The sequence below is a fragment of the Quercus robur genome, chromosome 8 (genome assembly GCF_932294415.1).
Source record: "Quercus robur chromosome 8, dhQueRobu3.1, whole genome shotgun sequence".
NCBI classification, from domain to species: Eukaryota; Viridiplantae; Streptophyta; class Magnoliopsida; order Fagales; family Fagaceae; genus Quercus; species Quercus robur.
In genome coordinates this window covers 37,083,236-37,104,333 of record NC_065541.1, presented here as the reverse complement: position 1 = coordinate 37,104,333, position 21,098 = coordinate 37,083,236, and the positions used below count along the sequence as shown (strand labels likewise).

The 21,098-nt window shown below is 38.8% G+C and overlaps 1 long non-coding RNA gene across 1 annotated transcript; it reads right to left on the bottom strand.

Annotated features, from left to right (window-relative positions):
* Positions 1–1,708: 1,708 nt before the first annotated feature.
* On the bottom strand, positions 1,709–14,984 carry LOC126693977 (uncharacterized). Its single transcript, XR_007645584.1, has 4 exons — positions 14,921–14,984; positions 10,565–10,651; positions 10,385–10,463; positions 1,709–1,799 (listed from the first exon to the last, which is right to left on the bottom strand). It is a non-coding gene; the product is annotated as an uncharacterized LOC126693977 (long non-coding RNA).
* Between the last annotated feature and the right edge of the window lie 6,114 nt (positions 14,985–21,098).

Below are 21,098 nucleotides of genomic sequence, written 5' to 3'. Positions count from 1 at the left end.
AAAAATTCTGGTCCCTCAAAAAAAAAAAAAATTCAAGCAGTCACAGTTATAAAAGATGAGATATATGACTGTAAAATAAGATGAGATATAGCACAAGGGGTCACACAGCTATGCAAAACTGTCAATGCATCATCAAGTATCCCAAAATTTTCTCTTGACTACATCTTGAAAAATCTGGATTAGATAAAATCTTCTCCCTCCAAAAAAATTATTTTCAAGAAGTCACAATTATTAAAGATGAGATATATGACTGCAAAATAAGATGAGATATAACACAAGTAGTCACACAGCTATGTAAGATATGATTATGTATCACGAAATTTTTCTCATAATTAATGTATGCCAAATATGCAAAACTGTCAGTGCATCATCAAGTATGCCAAAATTTTCTCTTGGTTGCATCTTTAAAAATTATTATCTTTCTAGTCATGCTTTTAACACTTTCAACATTATCCACGTAAAGTTGAATTTAATCAACCATTTTGTTGGCTTTATTCTGTGCTAAATTTGCTTGTAATTCAGCATTTAGAAACCATGTATTTAGGTGGGAATCATGTAGGGGTAATGTGTGAGAGAGTGTGAAGAAAAGCTCAAGAGTGTGCACTTAAGCAGGGCCTCGCGACTGGATCTCGTGACTGGTGAGTCACCAAAAATGGCACATGTGTGAAGCATGCAAAGGAGCTGAAGAGTCATGCCAACTAGAGCACTACAAGACAAAACTTCTAGTCTGGCTAGGCAGTTAGCTCACAACTCAAACTCGCAACTCATTCCAATCACAAGCTCGAGTCGCCAGACAACTCTGTTTGTTACAAACCTGACCTTTCGCATTCCAAACACACACCAGTATAAATACCCTTATACCCACGTATTGTAGAGAGTTCCAGAGAGAATTTTGAGAGAGAAACCCTAGAGAAAAACAAGATTGACTCTCACCCTTTCCATTGTTACATCCTTGAGAGCTACATTAGCCAAATCATTATCTCACCATATCCATATCTGTGAGAAGGTTATTTGGTGCTTGGGAAGTAATTAGGAAGGGACCAATTGATATTGGTTGATGCAATGGGCTAATTGCGGGATCTGGTAAGCTAGAGAAGACAAAAGTTCGGCGTAACCTCGTTGGAGCAAGAAGCTTGGAGGGTTTAGGTACACTGGGTAGATTAGGCTTGGAGGGTCTTCTGCTGTTCATGTATTCCAACTTTATTCTCTAGTGGATTATTGACCGCTTGGAGGGCAGCGGAGAAGTTTTACGCCGAGGGCTTCGATTTCCTCTTTGATAAAACATCGTTGTGTTTTCTTTGTGTTTGCATATCTCTTTCCTTAATCTTTGCCATTTAATTACTACTATGATTGTGATTATTTTCGGTTTAGATTGTTTTATCAATTCTGTTTTAGCTTATTTTCATATTCCGCACATATATTGTTTGATAATAAGCTTGAATTGGTAATTTGTAATTTGGAGGTCTAAACGTTCATAGGTGTTTTACACACTATTTGAACATTCAATCCATTTGAATATAATTGCCAAAATGGGTCAAGACAATATTTCTTGCTAATGGGTAATAGCTCAAATGGCATTTCTCCCTCCTATAAAAATGGTTGGAGAGTAAGGTCGCAGATTCAAAACCCATTGTATACATGTGTAACTTACAAAAAAATAAAATAAAATAAAATAAAATTGAAGCCAATATTTCTCAATACAAAAGCAACTCATAAATTTCAGTTACATGAAATTTGGTTATGCACTTACAAAGTCCATATATTGGTTCAAGCCCAGCTAATTTTGCATAAGACATTGCCTATCACTCCCAAGAAAACAGTCAAAAAATTGAACTTTCACCCAATACATGAAATTAAAATATGTGAGTAAATTAGTAAAAAAACCAATCTCATTCCAATATGGAAATCTATTAGATATTAAAAATCATCTATGCGATAGAACAATCATGGGTTTGCCTAACCAATCAACAATAATTGAAGTGCTTAACACGTCACAACCAAATCTCAGGTCAACGCAATGCCAGCTTTTCTACACCATAATTAGTTTAGAAAAAATGAATTATGAAAAATCATCAATTGCTATGAAAATAGCCTAAACCATATCATATCAAACAGTAATCAAACCTCACCATTGCTATGGCTGTTGCCGTGGCCATTGCTGGGCTGATGGCTGAGGTTCATAAGCCAAGGAGGTTAGTCGAGTTCACGCAAGCTGGGAGGGGCACAATCTTTGGGTTACTGTGGTTGTCGCCGTGGCTACCGCTGGGATGATGGGTTAACGATGAGCCGATAGCTTTCAGGTGGATGGGTTCATGATGAGGCTTACTCAGAGATTTGGGAGGAGCTAATGATACAAGTGATTGGATTTTTAAAATTAGGCTGAAACGGTGTAGTTTTAGGATTGGATTTTTTGTGTTTTAGATTGGGTAAAATGGTACCATTTGGATAGTGCCAGGTAAGTTTTTATTTTTCATTGAAATGACGTAGTTTTGGGGCTGATTTGGCCAAAAAAAAAAAAAAAAAAAAAAAAAAAAACCACATTAGCATGCACATGTGTCACTTAATAGCACTAACCATAGGGGTGAATTGCTAACAAAACCAAACTTTTTTTTTTTTTTTTTTATATAAGTAATAGAAATATATTAAAAAGATGAAGTGTCACCTAAGTATACAAGAAGTATACATCAAGGACAAAAATAAATCAAATGCATAAGGTACAAAAGTCCATGAAACCATGGATTGAAGGAAAAGAACGAAAGCCTAACACTGTAACCCAATCTAGAAGTGTCTTAAGGAAGAAGAGTTTAAGATCTGAAACTAATCTCACTAAATCCTCAAAATGTCAGTTATTCCTCTCCTGCCAAATACACCACATCAAACAAAGGGGTACAGCCTTCCAAATAGCAGAATTCCAGTGCCTCCCAAACTTTCCTTGACAACAAGCCAACAGCGCCACCACTATTTTCGGCAGCCAACAACTCCACCACTATTTTCAGCATAACCTAGTGAATGCCAAACAAAGTAAACACCATAGACCACAAATCAAAAGCAATAGGGCAATGGATAAGGAGGTGGTCTACTGATTCCCCATTTCTTTTACACATACAACACCAATCCAAAATCAAAATCTTCCATTTCCTAAGATTATCAATAATCAAAATATTCCCCAAAACTGCTGTCCAAACAAAAAAAGCAACTCTAGAAGGGACCTTAGACTTCCAAACAGTCTTCCAAGGGAAAGACTGATCAAAACTTTTTGTCAAAACCTGATAATAAGAATGAACAACAAAACCTCTTCCCATAGTAGGTTTCCAACACAACTTATTGTCCCCAACTCCTCTCAAAGAAGCTCCATAAATTCTAGACATTAAACAGTAAAAGGATTCCAATTCCCAACCTTCACTGTATCTTATAAAATTTAGATCCTAGAAAAAAACACCATTTGGGAACTTCATCAAATCAACCACATAGGCCTCCTTATTTCGACTTAAAAAAAATTTCTCGGATAGCACACACACAAAGAAGCATCCCCACACCAAATGTCCTGCCAAAATCTAACAGTAAACCTGGCCCCAACCTCAAATTGGTTGTGACAAACAAAAGATGGCCAACCACGACTAATAGACTTCCACAAACTCACTCCATGAGGGCCAGTAATGGGAAGAGAGCACCAACCTCCCCCTTCACAACCATACTTTGCCCCTATCACTCTCTCCACAAGGCCTGTCACTCATTCCCAAATCTCCATAACCATTTTCCAAACAAAACTTTATTAAAACTTCTCAAACTTCTAATAGCTAAACCTCTAGAATGAAGAGTGCAAACTGTAGCCCATTTCACTAGGTGAGTTTTTTCAACATCCCCCATAGCACTCTAGAGAAAATTTCGTTGAAGTTGCTCAATAGAGTTTGCAACCTCCACAGGGTTAGGAAAAAGAGAGAGAAAATAAGTTGGAAGATTGAACAAAGTACTCTTAATAAGAGTAACTTTACCTCCTTTTGAGAGACACAGTCATTTCCAACCTGCTAACCTCCTCTCCATCTTCTTAGTAATTGGATTCCAAATAGAACTATCTTTAACATTACCACCCAATGGAAGACCTAAATATTTCATTGGGAAGGAGCCTTGCTTGCACCCTAGCACATCCACCATATTTGCTATACTTTGAACCACACCCATAGGGACCAATTTAGACTTACCCATATTAATTTTCAGCCTAGAAACTACTTCAAACCAAAACAGCACCAGCCGGAGAAACAGAATCTGACCAAGATCAACATCACATAAGACCAAGGTATCATTAGCGAAAAGAAGATGGGTCACCTGCAAAGAGTTACCCGTGGAACCCAACCTAATACCAAACATGAGCCCATCCCTCACTGCCTAATCCAACATTTTACTAAAAGCATTCATAACAATGACAAACAATGCCTCCTAGGCATGAGGATAAATTGCTTAGCCCATCAGGGGTGAAAAGCCCTTGGATTACCCGATAACTGGTTCTGGCAAGTGGGGTCAGTTGCCCGTAAGAGTTTGATTAACAATGAGGATTGTTGTATAGTATGCTGTATGATTTGCAACTAATCTAAGTGAAGTTCTTCTATGTCATCAAAAAAAAAAAAAAAAAAAAACAATGACAAACAACAAAGGGGATAATGGATCACCTTGTCTTATGCCACTTGAGCTTTCAAAGAAACCACACGGAGTTACATTAATGAGAATGGAGAATTTAACAGTAGAGATGCAGAAGAAAACCCATTTTCTCCATTTTTCATAAAAACCACAATGATCCAACATATAAATGAGGAAGTCCCAATTCACATGATCATACGCCTTCTCTATGTTGAGGGCCATTTATGGAAGCCCAGGCAGACAGAAAGAAAGCCCAATAATAAGGGCAACAAAGAATTGATAAAATAGATAGCAAAAAACCATTAGGCCCAAGCGGCAGGAATAATGGATCACAGGCCCAACAAATAAACGAATGGGTCTTGAAGAGGTAAACGGGCTCAAAGAAGCCAGGAAAGAAAGAAATAGCATCCCATCGGCAATGTAGGAGTTAGAAAAATGAGAAAGGGCCGCTGTAGGCCCAAGGCAATGCAAACTAAGAGAGTAAGGGGTTTATGGCAGGCCCATGAACCCCAAGGATGAGAATAAGGTTATTGGGCCGGGGAAGCCCAATGAAGTTAGTAAAAAGCCCATGGGAGTGTGGAATTAAGCAAACGGGCCGAGGAAGCCCAAAGAAAGCGATCAGGCCATGGATACCCAAAGGAAAGCCCAAAGGGACATAGGAGCCCATAAGTAAAAGCAAAACAATGCCCATGACAGGCCACTGAGAAAAGGAATAAACAGCTGGCCCAAAAGAGGTCCAACAGGATTAAGTTATTACGGCAGGAATAACAGTTCAACATTGCAAGAAATAAAGAAAATCAAAAGTGGACCAAAAAAATGTAAGGCTCATCATCAGACAAAGCCCAGCTCTCGAATGGAGCGGGAAACCAAAGAAAAGCCCACATAAAAGGACAGAAAATACAGATGGAGAGTCTTCAGATCACGGCAAACGCATGAGCAACAGGTAGACTCTTGGACATATCTGAAAGGAAAGCACGCGCAAGGCCCAGACACCACCAGACTGTACCCAGCCAATGTAGGATGTGGTGGGGCCATGGGCTAGAGGTAAGAGGTAAAGGGGGTATGGTTTGGTGGTGGGGAGAGGGGAAAAGATCTATTTTGCGGTTCCTACCCAAGCCCTTTTGGGAGGTACGTCCTGCTGGGATGACAGACCACCAAAAGCGGCAAGTTTGAGGGGGAACCGTTGGGTGCATGCCTTGAGGGAAAGAGAGAGAAAGCATTTATACTGTGGCAGGAAAGAAGTGCTACGATAGACTGAGGAACAAAACAAACCTGCCTTTGTCTGGCAAGGGTGAATGTCGCACAGACTTGGTGGTCGGTAAGTACGCCTAAACTAGACAAAGGCGGTTAAGGGACAAAGTGGTAAAACATTGGTCACGACAGGCACTATAAAAGGGCCCTTGCTGTGCCCTGAAAAGAGGACCGAAAAACAGAGGATTCACGGAGTAAAAAAAAAACAGAGTAAAAGAAAAGAAAAAAGATAAGAAAGAAAACAGAGAAGAAAAGAAAGGAAATTAAGAAAAAATGGGAGGTAATACAGTGGGCATGCACCAGTAGGTCGGTTTCCCTCTCTCCCCCTTCAAATCCTGCTCTCTTCCAAAACGTAACAAGGACTCCTTTTGGGCAATATCCATTCAGGTCCAACTCCCTCAAACCCATTAATCCCCATGGCAGGATCTTTTCTTGGGAGATTATTTGCATTGAGAAGAGGCGTTCTCCCTTCTTTAGCTTTGTTTCAGCAGACTAAATTTAAAACTTGATTTATGCCCATTCTTGATTAGTTTATATTATTTTCTTTCTCCTTTACTTTCTCTGTGAATGACATTATCACAACTGTAATCATGCTTTATAAGTAGGGATTACATAACCATTTATTTAAATAGTCAGAATACTATGTTTTGGTTATTGTTATTATATCTGCCTGCCGTAACTCATTTGAAACAGTTCTACTTACCGTAAGCCTACTCCTGGCAGACAAAGCATAAGTTTGTGCACAAACCGGCCCAAATTGAGTTACAATTGGACCGGCCCCAACTCCCTTACTCAAAAAACACTCAGGCCCATTACCACAGGAGGCAGCCCAGCCCAACGCACAGTACGCACAAAAGGCCCCTACACTCTACATCCAGCTTACACAACACCTCAAGAACTCTTGATTCCAACCTACTATCCAAGCATTCATTGGCAATAAGAACAGAATCTAAAATCTGTCTTTCTTTGAAAAAAGCATTTTGAGTTCATAAACAATATCCCTAAGCACCATTTTCAACATGTTAACTAAAACTTTAGCAATAATTTTGTACTCCCCCCCAATTAAACTAAAAGGCTGAAAATCCCTTACCTCCACTACATCAGATTTTTTAGGAATTAAGGAGATGAAAGCTAACAGAACCAAACTTTAGGGTGTAAAATCAAGTTTTTGAAACTTTGGGGTGTAAAATCCATTCAACCCTAAACTTTCAGGGGTGTAATTTGCAATTTACCCAAGGTAAAAAAAAAAAAAAAAAAAAAAAAAACCAAAGTGAACTCTACTGATCTATTTAGCTCCTTAAAAAAGTGGGAAAAGATTAAAGAAATATAACAATTTTGTAGGTCAACTGAATCCAAATATTGAAAAAAAAAAATGCAAAATAATTATACAACAAAAAAGGGCTTGAGCAACAATAAAGAAAACCCAATGAGATAGCAAAGCAAAAAACCAATCCCTAATAAGAAAACAACACCGGTTACAAAGCATATAACATGGAAAAATAAATAATTGAATGCAAGTTATGCATATGCTAGTGCTTTTAATTAACTTTCATATTTATTTGTTTCTAATCCCAATACAAACAAAAGTAAATTATAAAGTTATCAAATGATAAATTTAATTAACAAATTAGTAAATAGTAGAGTACTGGATTTGTTCTTCCATGAAATCTAAAGACCAAAACCCACAAACACCAAAAAAATAAATTCTATAGAGATCACAAACCAAATATAAAAACTTGGTTTGAAACTAAAATTAATGATTACATAATCATCACTAATAGAAACTCAAATCCCTCAAAACCAACACAATGTAATCATTGAGCTAGACTGAATAGTAAAATTGCACAAAAACAAAAAAGCCAAATTGATTGCGAAGCAAAGCGAACATAAAATAAATTGAGAACTTTAACTATCTATTTGGCTATTACTAGAAAAAAGGGGAAAAAATTAATTGGGACAACAATTTTACAGGTCAATTCAATCCAGAATAAAAATTTAATTGAATCCAAATTAAATAAAAATAAAAATATTCTAACTAAAATATTCAAAACAAAACTAATTGAAACCCCCCTAAAGGCATCCTTCAAAAAAATTTAACCCAAAAGAGGAGATAAACAGAAGAAAAATCAGTGGCTCTTCTTGCAAAATACTCAACTGTCATATCTGGTAAATAACTGTGTAAATTTGTTCTTCAACAAAAGAACAAGCAAAGAAGGGTTTTTAAATTACAGAAAACAAGATAAAACAGAGACTACAAAAGTAGTTGAAGGAAAACACAAAGATATATGCAAACTTTCCAATCTGGTTTGAACAGAAAAAATGTGCAAGATTGATTCCACATAGCTGTTTTCAGAGGAGAAAAAAAAAAAAAAAAAAAAAAGAAACACGGCGTTAATCAAATTCAATTCAAACAGTGAAAAATAATAAATAACATAATGTCATTGCAAAAAAAGTAATAAATTCCTAAAGACTTTCAACTTCCAATATAGACGATCAACTCATCATTGACAAATAGTCAATAGACCATACAATAGAAAACACAACCTTTTACCACAAACATTAACAAATGAATTGAAGGGTTATATAGACTTTCCCTTCAAATACGGATGCTCAGTGCAGCATTAAAAAATCAACCATCCAAGGGAATATGACTTTTTCTACAAATATTCAAGCGCTAAACCCCTAAAAGCACCAAACCAAAAGCCGGATTTTTGTAAATCTGGGGAAAAAATCCAAAGAAAGAGCATAACTCAAGCAATTAACAAAATGCGATCAAAGAAGAACCCTAGCCAATGAAATAAAACAAAATTCTATAGTATAGAAATAAGTTAAAATGGAGATGCTAATTCAAATAGTGGCAGAAACTTTGGATTGCAAAAACAATATTTGAAGAAAGAAAATAATAAAACTATGCTGACCCTAGGTATATGCAAAGAAGAAATGAAACATAACAAAAAGTGCAAGAATTGAAGATGTGAGAGTGAAAATTGAAAGGAGGAAGATCTTTTCTTTTGTCGCTTTGTTTTTTACTGAATGAATACATCATTTCCTCTTTAGGATGTGCCGATGGTATAAGGGTGTGGCGTTTATGGCGTTTTTGCTTAACGCATGTTTGCTTTTAAAATGGATTTTTTTCCTACATGGTAGAACAACCTTAATTGTAGGACCAACTATTTATGACTTGGCTGATATTGTACATCTACTCATGCATACACATATCTTGAGCATCAATGTCTAAGTTCAACCAGCAAATTATAAACAACATTTTTGCTTTAATATTCACATAGCGAAGGGTATACCTTGCACACATATTTAAAATTTTTGAAAAAAAAAAAAAAAAAACATAAGACTGTAGAAAGAAATATGGTCTAACTTAGGTAAATACAAATTTATAAATTACACATTCTATGATAAGAAATTTGTTTGAATCATCAAACATTTTCCTTCATATTTACCCTAGAAGAACCATATCAAAAGCTATATTATAGTTGAATAATGGTCATTAGAAGGATAGTAATATCATAGATGTTTCTACAGCAAAAAAGCAATAGCCAAAGAAAATATTTCTTCTACAGCACTTCAAAACCTTTTTGCATACAAGTAATCATAAGCTAGAGGAGCCCGTATGGAAAAGTTATATTATTGACCATTACCTTATTGTAACTCTTCAGCCATTGTTCTTATCTGACAGTTACAGGCTTCTCTCTATGCACATGTTCACAAACACATTTACCCTAGGTCTTAAACTTCCAGTTGAATTTTTATCCTGAGAATCAATATAGGCAACATTAAAGCTTTTAATATAAGGGTAATGAACACCTAGAACATAACAATCTATGCAAAGTGATTTATTGACTCATCATGGGTAATTAGCAAAAGGGAGGGAAAAAGAAAGCTATAAATTTAAGTCTTCTACAATATAGCATTTTCCCTCATAAACACAAAACTCTAAATTTTGTTTCCAATATATTAACTTTTAAGTTATAACACAATTTTCTTAGACCTAAAAAAATAAAACAAAAACTAAAGCAAAATGAGGGAATACATGGAGAAATGTTATGATATTTTTAACAATGATGATCTCTCTCTAAAAGTGTGCATGTGTATAAATTCTTTTGTATGCTTATATAATGATAATCTGAAAGTTCTAAATGAAATATTCAATGAGACTAAGTTGGTGTGCATAATCAAATTGCAATTGTGCTTTTGGTGGTTATTCTCTAGTCATGGATGGATATCTTTTGTGATTTAAGTTGTGAATTACCTAATAGGATTGTGAGTTTCTAATCTTGCAAATCACCTATCACAAAACTTAACTGCATTGACTTGCTAAACAAAATTACAAACAACCATACAACTGTAATTTTCTTTTGGTCTTCATATAATAACTTTGGAATATTGTTTATCGTATGTTACAACAGAAAAGGCATTGAATGAGGTAAATAACATAATGAAATAGATAAATAGTACCTAAAAGAAGCACTAAAGAAGAACAAATTACTTTATAATTGTGTGCTATCGGTTCTTTTCAGTAATTTCATCTCCTCCCCACTAGAAACTTCAGGATCAATATAGCACAACTGGAAGTATAAAACAAAAACAGAATATCATGCCCATCATCAAATTGTAGTACATTGTCAAATTGCAGTGAGACCAAGTACCAAAGTTTACTAAAGATTACCCAATATTGTGGCTTCTTCAGTTTGTGAACCCCTCTATGTAAAAGCTTTTGCTACGGTGCCACCCATCATTGTCTTCCAAAATAGACCTTAAAAGTATAAGAGGATTAAGAAAACTAACAGAAGTAACTTGATATATTACACTATAATTTAGGTAAATCATATACTTCTATCATTCACAAATTTAAAAGAAAAAAAATCTCAATTGAGTTAAGTACCATATAAAACCTTAAATTACTGAATTTTTGTTCTGGGGCCTTTTTCAGTTCCTTGCCCACGTGTGGTCCGTTGGAGGGATAATCTTACTAGGCCCGGGTTCTTTTTGGGGAGTTGCGTCCGAAACTCAACATTGGGCCACGTGGTCCAACGGCTACCGGCGTATTTTTTTAAGCCTATAAAATCATTAAAGCCAAAGTCTAAGAATCGCGATAATGGTTGAGTAAATATGTAATATGTGTTTGATATGATAGCTTTGATTAGTAGTTGTAATAACAGTTGAAATAAAGTAGTATTTATTTAGAGGTAAAGTAATCATGTACTCGATGATGTAAATTTAAAGATATGGAAGCAAAGTCACTTATCTTTGTATGGTTTATAGCCCAGCTGTGTAGCATTAGTGAGCTAATAGGATTCTAGCTGAATGCAAGGGGTAAAGGCTAGTTTATCCTGCATTTAAATGAATTTAAGCCTTAGTTAATAGTTGTAATAGCAGTTGGAATAAAGTAATATGTATTTAAATGTGAAGTAATCATATACTCCATAATGTAAATTTAAAGATAAGGAAGCAAGGTCACTTATCTCCGATGGTTTGCAGCCCAACTGTACAGCTTCTGTGAGCTGATGGGATTCCAGCAGAATGACCCCAGTGGTAGAGAGGCAGTTTGCCATGATAACTTCAAGATTGAGAGGGAAAAATGGGTGCAACTGGAGGGAGAGAGAGTATGTCTAGCTATGTGTAAGGGCTGGTTAAGCTTGCCCCTCTTATCATGCACTTAAATGAGTTTCCCCTTTGACAATGCTCTTTTAATTGTTGTGAAGTTATGAATAGAGTTGCCTTTCATGAGAAGGGCTTTTGTATGGAGTATATGTGTCTTCTAAGAGAAGGGCTTTATGTAAGAAGTAGTTGTGCCTTCTAAGAGAAGGGCTTTTGTAAGAAGTAGTTATGCCTTGTAAGAGAAGGGCTTTGATATAAGATCTTGGTGCCTTCTAGGAGAAGGGCTTTAGTAATAGAAGTTATTCCTTCCATGAGAAGGGCTTTTAGTATGAGTGTTTGATATCTCTTGATAAGTGTGGAGATGGTAAAAGATATAGATGTTTTGTGGGATGTAGTATTTGTAATATGTATGATATATGGAAGAATGAGAGATATGGTGGTTAAAGATAGTAAAAATATGAGATTATAACTGCTGGAGAAGTTGTAGAGATTACTTTCCAAAAGGAAAGATTTTGTGAGAGAAGAGTATGGAGATATGTTTAGGCATTTGGAGATAGGAGCAATAAGATAGGTGTAGAAGAGTATTGACATGTGTTTATGGGCAGCAGAACAGTACAATTTCAGAGTGAGAGAGTATGAGAGTGGAGCTTAGAAGAGTTGTGGTGTGTTATATGTAATGGTGTAGTAAGTGTGTATGATATTGTGTAGGAGAAGTAGAGAAAGAGATCTTTAGAGATATGGGCAGCAAAACATATGTATCTTCAGAATATGGAGAGTGAGATAATGAGTATAAGAGAGTAATAGTAATGTAGTGTGTTTAGCAAAGCTGTTGGGATTTTCTGCTGGAGGAGGTATGAAGGCTTATGAATGGCATTTATGAGCTAAGGGCTGAAGAGTTTAGTTCCTAATTTAGAAACTAAAAAAAACTCAGAAGCTCAGACCTTCATTAAGAGCTTCAGAAGATTATTAGAGTAAGAAAGAATAGGGAAATGTATGAGAGAGTTCACCTCCATTGGTCTCCCCCCTTTAAGGTGTTGATGAAGGGTTCTATTTAGCTGAGTTTAAAGGGGTATTTTAGCAAAGAATATCAACCAAAATCTGTCCCAAACAGTAATGAATTTTCAGATGATCCATCTTAAGATTTGACCAAAAATGGTATGTTTAGCTTTAAGATATTCTTGCTATTTCGGGTAAAAGTTGTTAGGGAAAGAGTAGCAGAAAAGGAAAGTATTTTAGCAAGAGAAAGGTAGTTTCAATAGTTGGTTTTGGTTTTAGCCAAATGTGGAAAAATCAGTGATGTTCAAGTTGCTGGGTCAGCTGTCACAGCTGTTCTGAAAAAGGTTATCCCAGCTGTTAGGAATAGCTGTGACAGCTATCATGAAAAAGCTGTCCTAGCTGTCAGGAAAAGCTGTTTACTTTAGGCAGAAGCCAATGAGGTCAGATGGGTGATTTCAGACTGCTAGAGAGGACATTCAGCATTTATTGGATGGATTTGGCTAAAAAATGGTAAGATCTCTTTGAAGGGCATCTTGCTATTTTGGGTATAACAACTAGTTGCTGGGATTTCAGCATTAAATGGCTGATGATATCACTTCCAGGCAGGTGTCAAGTGCTGAATGCACTGCTGGGGTTCAGCTAGAAATGTTTTCTTTTCGGGTGTTCATGTTTTTGGTCTTACAACACATTTTTAGCAAGTAATAGAAGGATTGGTTGAAGGCTAAGGAAGCTTTAGAGATTTGGTCAAGGTCCCATTGTGTTGTGACATAATCTTGGTGAGTAAGAAGGGCATTTAATGCTTTATTCTAGCAGCTGGCAGAGACATATATGGTCTGATTGTGGCAGACAGTAGCTGGGTATAAAAGATATCATGAATATTTTGTATAGAGAGAGATTAAAGATAGCCAATCAGATTAGGCCACGAGTTTGAGTTGGATTTTAGCTGAAAGAAGTAATGAGATTTATGTAGAATAATATAATGAAGTTTCTAAATTTGTATAGCAATAGTTGGGGATAGAATGAACAGTTATCTTCCCAGCAGTTAGATGGCTGGAGATATTGAGCATTTGTCATATGATGAATATTAAGATTTAGAAAAAGAGCAATGGGGAATTCTATCATTTTAAGTGCTACGTGATAAGAGATGCTTACCATATGTTACCCGCTACACATGGACTCGTCAGAGTTCAGGGAGTTGGAAAAGACATGCCAAGCAACATGTCTCTTTTATCAACTTTAAACCGCTGGAGCTTTACTGAACATACCTCTTGGCCCTCCAAACCACGACTCCCAAAGTTTCCCCAAAGAGACTTATGAGTTTGGGTCATAAGCGAAGATAAGATGACGTACCTTGGGTTTTGTTGTCATTTTGTGTAAATATGGGCTCTTATTGAAGAAGCCGCTTGCCATGAGTATAAGAGAGGTAATATGGGTCGTAAGCTTTAATTCATTGCTTAAGCCCAATCCATATGTTGATGTTGATAATGTCATGGAGTTATGATCCCAATTGATGAAGGGGGAATGTGGACCACGAATCCGCCTCTTGAAGTAAGGATCTTGCGGGCCATGTGAGCCCAATCCATGTAGTTGAATGAGATATGAGCTTATTTTGGGCTTTAAATAGATTTACCCAAAAAATCAATAATATGTTGATGTGGCATGGGGTGCCAATGATTTAATGCCACGTGAGCCGAAAAAATAGTCCTCAACAATTTTCTCACAAGTACTACATGACAAATTCTCTACTTACTCCCCTACTTACTAAAAGTCTGAAATTTCATGGTATTTAAATATCAAAAGTAAACCACATTTAGCAAAGTAAACTAACAAACGTAATTGAAATTTGAAACAAACAAAAAAACACAACTTTAGAATTGGCTACAATTCCTTTTACTATTGTTTAATTTTTTTTCCTCAATACCAAACAGATTCCTAATTAACTTTCAAGAATGTAATACTACATGCAAAACCAAAAAAAAAAAAAAAAAAATTGTAAACACTAAAACCAAAGCTTAGGAATCTCTTACAAAATTAGTCTTTGCCACAACCTACAAAGTAATCAACTTTGTACAAAGAACATTATACTTTCAGATTTCACAATTTAACCCATTAAAACCAAACATAAAAAACAACAAAATCAAGAAGTCTTTTTTTTTAAAAAAAATACCAACTAAAATCTACAGAGTAATAAACTTAGTATAAAGAAAGTTATACTATCAAATTTCAAAATCCCACAATTTCACTCACCCTCACAAAAAAAAAAAAAAAACAGAACACGTAAGAGGCCATTAAAACTCATTTAGGATTTTCATATTGTGAGGGGTTTTCCCTGATTTTAAGAAATAGAGAGAAAAAGGGTTATGAATCCAAATTCATAAATTGACAGCAAACCATAATGGAAAAGAATATTAGGAAAAGAAATAAGTACCTTTGCTTTGATTAGATTAGAGACTCTAGATTGTAGAAATATTCTACTTCATTTCTACAGAGAAAGAAATTGAATGATTTAAATCCAAAAGAGAAGAATTCAAACAAACCCATTACTAAAATAATTTTAAAAAAAATAGTCACATATGATAATTCTGATTTCTTTAACCCTAATTGTTGGAACCAAAATCCAACTGCAATTGCAAAAGTTGAAAACATATAACAAAACTAATTTAACTTTAAATTTTTGGGGGGAAAAAAAGTCAAAGAAAGAATAGTAACCCATCGGAGTCATTGTTAATCAAAAACTTAGAGGGAACTCTTTCTAGTCGGCTTCATATTCCTTCTTCTTCTGCTTCTTTTTCTAGAAAAATCAAAAAGGTCATTTTAACATAACTGGAAACAAAGATTTTTTGAGAGGAACTGGGAGATGGTTCTCTTTTTTCTTGATCGGAATTTGGGCCTGGACTTTCTTACAGCTTGATGCAGTTGGCCTCTCTCTCTCTCTCTCTCTCTCTCTCTCTCTCTCTCGTAAGTTAGAGAGGTTTTTGACTATATAGTTATAGTATGCATAATCTTCAGAGTCAAAGATAATTCGACAAAATTTTAATTAGATAAACCCCTAAACCCTTTAATTTACAAAAGTAATGCAAGTTGAAAAGTAAAAATTAGATATAAAGCATAAGTTTAAGGAGTACATGCAGTTATGGCCTTTTTCATATACATTTTGCACATGGCTTGCAATAGATTGGCCTTATAAACTTTGCTTGCTATTGGGATTATCTATTCCTTTTAGATTGTTGCACCCACCTCAAGTTGATTTCTTTGCTTTTTTTTGGGGGTTTCTGTGGATAAACTATTTCAAATGGCAAAGCATAAATGTCCTTAAATTTCTCTACACCAAGGTTATATTGTCCTCTAGGTTGCACGGACACGTCATTTTTGGCGTCATGTTGGTGTCAGACACCGAAATGGGTACAACTCGCCGAATTCCGGTGTCCAGCGAGCGTCTCTTTTTTTTTGACGACACGGCTCCGCGTTGCATTTCATCATACACCCTCTTCATCGTCTCTTTCTTCCGCATTGCATTTCATCTTCTTCTTCTTCGTCTTTCTGTTCTACAAATTAACTTCTGAGCCTGACTGTTTTCTTTTTATGCCTGTTAATCTTCTTCGTTCTCTCTTTTTAATTTCTTAGTTTGTGTGCCCCACATGACCTGGTTAGTACTTAATACTGAGTGAAGTGAAGGGTTGAAAGACCAGTGCCTAGTGGGTTTTATTGTTTCCCCACATACCAACCACGTAGCTAATAACTTTTGTTTTAAGATTTTATCGGGTTTCTGTTTTTTACCTTTCTTTTTTTTTTTTTAAATGGTTATAGGTAGTTATAGGGGCACGGGCCCAAAATCATACAATGGGCCTTGGGCCCTATACGGGAAGATCAACCACGTCCGAGGAGAAGACGTGGGTGCCAAAAGGGCTCCCAACCCAGTTGTCGTGGACATGAAGACATTTAAAGGGCGGTTCGAGGAGAAATGTCTCCTCAGACATGACGAGTATGGCTTAAACATGCACTATATCTACTAGAAGGACCACCCCAACGAACATTAGTAACAAGGACGAGTCCCACAGACCAGTGGCAAAGAAGGAAAAGGAAGATGTCCAAGGAGAGGCTGTAGCTGCCACATTAAATGCATTGCAGCTACTTTTCTGGCCGCATTAATATGGAGAGGACCTGTGAACAGTGCTGCCTTGGCTACCACAACTCATAAAAGGTTGGAGGGGGGTGTCCGATGGGACAATCACTCAAGTGAGGGTCCGGATAATCAACAAGTGTAAGGCCACGATGGCTTCAAGAAGACTATATAAGAAAGGGCGTTCCCATGAGGAAGTGGATGGAAAAGAGAGAGGAGGAGAACAGAGGAATAGTACAAATAACCGTAGTCTTTGAACAGGGACCAGCATACATTCATCTGATCTCCTCGGACTGAGAATCTATGGACATTAAGAGGATTTGCCTGCGTTTAATTATTGTATAGCCCAACCTTAACTAGTGTCCACTTTGCTAAGGCCTAGTTCTATAGCCCACTTTCTATAAATTTATTGTTTCTGGGCTCCTTGGACCAGGACCCCATACCTGTTGGGCTTGGGCTCCAAATTGTGACCTTACAACTGGCGCCGTCTGTGGGGAGAACTTGTGCCTCAACAAGTGCAATTGTTAGATAAGGAAAGATTAGATCCCAACGGGGCCCGCAAACTCCCAACGGTAGGATAACTTTCTTAACTTCGAACAGGAAAGAGATCAAGACAAGCGACGAGAGGGTAGTGTAAATAACTCCTATACGAGCAGAAGCCGTTCGAGAGGGAAAGGCCATGCATCCCAAAAGCGGGACGGTAATAGGGCTCTATAGAAAGAAATCGATGACCGGAAAAGGAAGTTGCGCCGAACACAGCGAAGGCGTCCCTCCCCCAGTCCGGACACCAGTGACGAAGAGGACAACGTATACAGGTGAAGGTCGAGAACCCCACCAAGTGAAACCTTCTCCTATGAGGAAGAGCAACCTCACAAACGCAGCCACAAAAGTTCGTCTTACAAGGGCCTAGTAAACGACGCTATGAGTAAAGCCTTGGACCGAATCTCCCAATCACCCTTCACACGCAAGATAGAAGGGGTTGAACTTCCTCGATGGTTCCACCAACCCACTTTCATCATATATAATGGTCGGACGGACCCCGTAGAGCACGTAAGTCAGTTCAACCAGAGGAGGGCCATCCATTCCAAAGATGAGGCTTTGATGTACAAAGTATTTCCATCAAGTTTGGGATCCATGGCGATGAGATGATTTAACAGCCTCAAGCCGAACTCCATAAATTCCTTTAAGCAGCTAATCCAGGCCTTTGGCTCTCGTTTCATCATGAGCAGTAGGGTTCCTCGGCCCTTGGATTCCCTTCTGTCCTTATCCATGCAAGAAGGGGAGACACTGAAAGCCTACTCGGATAGGTATTGGGAGATGTATAATGAGATAGAGAGAAATTATGATGACGTTGCCATCAGTACCTTCAAGAGAGGCTTGCCGACCGAGCACGGTTTAAGGAAATCCCTGACTGGGAAACCGGTCACCAACCAGCGCCAGCTCATGGACCGAATCGACAAGTACAAGAGGGTCGAAGAGGACCAGCAAGTGGGTAAGGGTAAAGCGAAGGTTGTCCCTCAGGAGAGGAGGGACTTCAAGTCGGACCGATTTAACAATAACAACCGGCCGAGAAGAGATTACGCGGAGCAACCTGGATCCACCGGTGCACAAGCAGTCCATTTTGTGTTTCGGGATCCGTTACATCAAATTTTGGAGAAAGTCAAGAAAGAACCATTCTTCAAATGGACAAATAGGATGGCAAGCGACCCCACAAAACGCAACCAGAACCTATATTGTCGATACCACCAAGAGCCGGGGCACACCACCGATGACTGCAAGAATCTGAAAAACCACTTGAACCAGCTGGTCCGAGAAGGATAGCTAAGTCATCTCTTGCGTCATTCCAATGGCCGACAAGAACGGGCGAACGTAGAGACACGGCAAAGCACCATGAGACCGCCCATTGGTACGATAAATGTCATTTTCGCCGCTCCAGGAAGAACAGGCTCCCATCCTTCCAGAGTAATGTCGGTGGCTCGACTCCCCGCTGAGGATGACGACTGTGAGTCTAAGAGGGCTAAGGGGACGGCCTCACCCATGCTGGGATTCTCGGATGAGGATAAGGTCGGAACTGTTCAGCCCCACGATGATGCTCTAGTCGTCACGCTCAGGATTGGGGGATATGACGTGAAGAAGCTGTTGGTCGATCTGGGCAGCGTTGTGGAGGTCATGTACCCCGACCTATACAAGGGGCTGAAGCTGAAGCCTAAAGACCTGAAAACTTATGACTCCCCTTTGGTAAGCTTCGAAGGAAAAACCATTACTCCAAGAGGCCAGATCAGACTGCCCATACAAATTGGCTCGAACATAGTGAAGGTGAACTTCATAGTGGTGGATGCATATTCGCCCTACACCGCCATTGTAGCTAGACCATGGCTTCATGCCTTAGGGGTTGTTTCCTCTACCCTGCACTAAAAGGTGAAATACCCGTCGGAAGGTCGGGTCAAAGAAGTCATAAGGGACTAAGCCATGGCTCGACAATGCATGGTGTCTGCCATCTCGCGACAGCCGAGTGCCGAACCCTCTACCTCTACCGAGAACGGCTTATAGCAATTAACAACCCCGGCCACGACAAGTGGGGGACCAGTTGAGAAGGCAAATTGCGAGGATTTGGAAAAGGTTCCTGTGGGCACTGATCCGAAAAGATTCTTTCAAGTCGGCTCGGAACTACCTCCTCTAGAGAAAGCATTGCTGATTGATTTCCTTAGGGAAAATGTAGACGTGTTTGCATGGGACGCCTACGAGGCCCCGGGGGTCGATCCAAACTTCATATGCCATCACCTTAACGTTAATCTGGACATTACGCCCAAGAAGCAACCCCCTCGGTGCCCGTCGAAAGAGCATGCTAACGCAGTCAAGGAGGAAGTGATGAGACTAAAAAAAGCAAGGGCTATCAAAGAAGTTTTCTACCCTGAATGGCTATCCAATACAGTCGTGGTAAAGAAGAAGAGTGGGAAATGGCGAGTCTGCGTGGACTTCACGAATCTGAATAAAGCCTGTCCGAAGGACCCTTTCCCTATGCCTCGGATAGATCGGTTGGTGGACTCAACCGCGGGACATCCTCGAATGAGCTTCTTAGACACCTTTCAAGGATACCATCAGATACCTCTGGCTGCAGACGACCAAGAAAAGACAGCTTTTGTCACCCCCATCGGAAACTACCACTATAAAGTGATGCCTTTTGGTTTGAAGAACGCCGATTCCACCTACCAGAGGATGATGACCAGGATGTTTGAGCTGCAAATGGGTAAGAGCATCGAAGTCTATATAGATGACATGGTAGTAAAGAGTAAATTGGTGTCCGAGCGTGTGAGGGACCTCGGCGACATCTTTGGAGTCCTGAGGAGACACAAGTTGCGCCTCAATGCTTCTAAATGTTCATTCAGAGTGGGATCAGGAAAGTTCTTGGGCTATATGGTGACCCACAGGGGTACTGAAGTCAGCCCCGACCAAATTAGAGCTATCCACAGCATGCAGCCTCCTCGGAACCCCAAGGAGGTCCAAAAGCTCACCGGCATAATCACCGCTTTGAACCGTTTTATCTCTCGTTCGGCGGATAGGTGTAGGCCTTTCTTTCTTTTGTGAAACAAGTGGAAAGGGTTCGAATGGACTGAAGAATGCGCCTTGGCCTTCCAACATCTCAAAGAATATCTGTCTCGGCCACCAGTCATGTCTAGCCCTGAAGCCGACGAGGTTTTATTCGCCTACATCGCCGTGGCCCCTCACGCAGTGAGCTTGGTGCTGATCCGAATGGACAATGGCATACAACAGCCTGTCTATTACGTGAGCAAGTCGTTGCACGAGGCTAAGATCTGTTACCTCCCCTTGGATAAGGCCATTCTGGCGATCGTTCAGGCCACGTAGAAACTCCCCCACTATTTCCAGGCACACACAGTCGTTTTTTTAACCCAACTCCCGCTCAAGTCTATACTCCGAAGTGCCGATTACATAGGGAGAATCGCTAAGTGGGGGACCATTCTTGGCGCCTTCGACATCAAGTACATGCCTCGCAATGCCGTGAAGGGCCAAGTCCTCGCGGAGCTAGTGGCTGAGTTTGCTAAACCCTCACAAGAAGAAGGGGGAGGAATGCCAAGCGTGGATGAAAAATTGGTTGGCATAGTCTCTTAGCAGGGGCCCACCTGTTGGAAAGCATACGTCGACGGCACAGCAAATTAAAGGGGCTCTGGGGTGGGACTCATCTTGATTTCCCCCGAAGGGATTACCATCCAAAAATCACTAAGACTAGGCTTTTCAGCCACGAATAACGAGACAAAATATGAAGCCCTGTTGGAAGGAATGTCTATGGTTGAGAAATTGGGCGGGAAATCCATAAACATGTTCTCGGACTCAAGACTTGTTGTAGGTCAAGTAAATTAGGAATTGGAGGCAAGGGATGAAAGAATGCAAGAGTACCTGGTCCAAGCTAAATGCCTGCAGTCGCGTTTTAACTCTTTTAGCCTACTGCACATATCCAGAAGTGGAAACA